This window comes from Oncorhynchus mykiss, chromosome 30, assembly GCF_013265735.2.
Source record: "Oncorhynchus mykiss isolate Arlee chromosome 30, USDA_OmykA_1.1, whole genome shotgun sequence".
Taxonomy (NCBI): Eukaryota; Metazoa; Chordata; class Actinopteri; order Salmoniformes; family Salmonidae; genus Oncorhynchus; species Oncorhynchus mykiss.
The window spans coordinates 11,158,665-11,161,585 of NC_050570.1; positions in this window are offsets into that span (position 1 = coordinate 11,158,665).

A 2,921-nucleotide genomic window follows, 5' to 3' on the forward strand; every position below is an offset into this window, starting at 1 on the left:
ATCATCTCCTCCTTAAAGTCCTGATACTGGTTAGTACACTCAGCCCTTGCCTCCCAGATTGCCGTGCCCCACTCACGAGCCCGTCCAATAAGGAGAGATATGACGTAGGCGACACGAGCAGTGCTCCTGGAGTAAGTGTTGGGCTGGAGAGAAAACACAATATCACACTGGGTGAGGAACGAGCGGCATTCAGTGGGCTCCCCAGAGTAACACGGCGGGTTATTGATTCTGGGCTCCGGAGATTCGAAAGCCCTGGAAGTGGCCGGTGGATCGAGGCGGAGATGGTGAACCTGTTCTGTGAGGTTGGAGACTTGGGTGGCCAGGGTCTCAACGGCATGTCGAGCAGCAGACACTTCCTGCTCGTGTCTGCCTAGCATCGCTCCCTGGATCCCGACGGCTGAGTGGAGAGGATCCGAAGTCGCTGGGTCCATTCTTGGTCGGATTCTTCTGTTACGGTGCGTGAATGAGGACCCAAAAGCGAATTAACTTAAACAGAGCTTCTTTAATTACCAAACATAGGTAGGCTCAGACGGACCGGCAGATTCCGACAGGACAAGACAAGGTTACAGCAAACATGACGACAGTCTGGTTCAGGCATGAAACACAACAAACAAGAATCCGACAAGGACAGGAACAAAAACAGAGAGAGATATAGGGGACTAATCAGAGGGAAAAAGGGAACAGGTGGGAGAAGGGGTGACGAGGTAGTCAAGAGGAGACAAGGAACAGCTGGGGGAAAGCGGGGGAGAAAAGGTAACCTAATAACGACCAGCAGAGGGAGACAGGGTGAAGGGAAAGGACAGAGACAAGACACAACATGACAGTACATGACAGTAAATGTGTTATATACTGTATATATTTTTTATATACATTTGCTAAAATGTCTAAAAAGGTCCTTAAATAACCCATTTGCATCATTAATTCAAATGATAATAGAACATGTAAAGCACTATGCTTACATGAGATAGGATTAGGAATAATGATTACGGCTCTAGATTGCAGGAAAATGCTGTTTTATGTGTTTCAAAAAAAGCTAAATCCTCAGAAATCTCTGACAACCCCCCCCTCCATCTTCACGTACTCCGTGCTCCATCTAAATTAATGGGTGCATGATTCCCCTGTAGGTAAGCAGCCTGACATCATTGTGCAATGGACTCTGTCCAAAAATATTTACCCTCCCAAGGGTATAGATATGTCGAAAATAAAGGGACTGGGTGGTAAAGAATTGTTTTGGTATCTGTATTCCGTTTTCATTGGTAAGTTGTACAATTCCTATTGGCGTGTCTCTATGCGTTGGGAAGAAATCTTGGAACATTTTCATTTGGCCCAAAGGCCTTCTCTGCCACCACGTCTCCCTGGACACCAAGTAAACACATCTCCTGTTGGGGTGTGATTGCCTTCATGGTGGCTCTTGGGATGCCTGTCTCAGTAATTGGCTCCTATTCTGTCTGGGGGACGACTTTGAATATGGGCCGCCTTGCATCCATCAGTCTGCTGTGTTATCACAGCCTTTTTCCATTTGAAAGTTTCTCTTTTGGGTTCTATCCTGCACCGCACCACAAAACCATGTCTGTTCTCTGTCACCTCCCAGAAGTGAACTACATCAGCAGATGCTGGATTTAATCATAGCCAGGGATGGCACCCTGTTTGCAGCAGGCATCAGTATTTTCATTTGCCTCTGCTCTTCACTGTTTGTAATATGCATGCCCGCGCTGGAGTAGCGACAGCTCCTCTAATACTTGTGGGGCCCTGCCTCATATTGAATGCTATTGTTTTGGGGTGGTTTGCTCGCAATTCTTCGCCTGCTTGCAAACAGAGATTACTCGGGACATATTTTGGTTTGGAACAATTTGTGTGTGCAGGTGTACTGTTCTGTCACGTTCTGTTGAACCTAGAGAGGGAACCTGCTCCTCTGAGAGGAAGCCTGCATCTCCCAATCTATATCATTACTGCCCTCTGATAAGCTGCTCAACTGTGAATGAGAGAACCTGAGGACAGGACAGTCACTGCATTGTTTGCTTCAATGCCCTTCACCACAGGGCTTTCAAAGGGTACCACATTACCATATTGTATCTATTTTGTACCTATGTTTGTTTTTCAAATGGTGAGATGAGAAGAAGAGAATAGATTCTGAATCAACCTATTCTAGAGGGAAAGGCAAACTATTCATGGATTTCTGGAATCTAATTTTTATTTCCCAAGAACCTTCCCGTTTCTCTTACTGCTAGAAGATGCTGGGATAAACCCTTGAGTCTTTCAAGGCAGAGTTGTGTGGAAAGCTGTCACATTGTCAATTCTAATTAGCTGGACACACATTTCTTGGGTATGTATCATCTGGAGCCCATGGGAGTTTGGGAGATTGTTTTTCATGGTTCTGGTTTGCTATGGAGGCAGTGTTTTTGTTAATGATGTTGAGGTTAAACAGATGTTGAAGTTAAGGTGTGTGCGTGAGTGCCTGTGGTGTGCCATATAAAGAACCCACTTACCGTTAATATAGCCTTAATATGTCTTCAAATGAGATGATTGGAGCTTCCAAGCACATCATTATTTCAAGAAAAGTCATTAACATCAAGGTGACAGAGAAATACCCACAATTTAAGCCTTGATTCCCTCTTTCAAAATGTGATGCCTTGTGTTTTCTTATGATGGGATTTTGAGAACGTGTGTAAAATTAGCATTTCAGAATCCTCTCCTTAGTGAAATAAGTATATTTTTTAAAGCTGAATCTGGGGGTTATCCATTGAAAAACACAATCTCTTCTCACAGACATCTAGAAATTGGTGTGTCACCTTTCTATGTGACTTGATGAAATTCCTAAATCAATCATGAAAAAAGACTGGTTAGTTCGATGGAGCGAAAGGAAAGTCAGTGAACCTTTAGGGGGTCAGTTGGTTGAAGCTACACATTTCCAAGCGATGTTG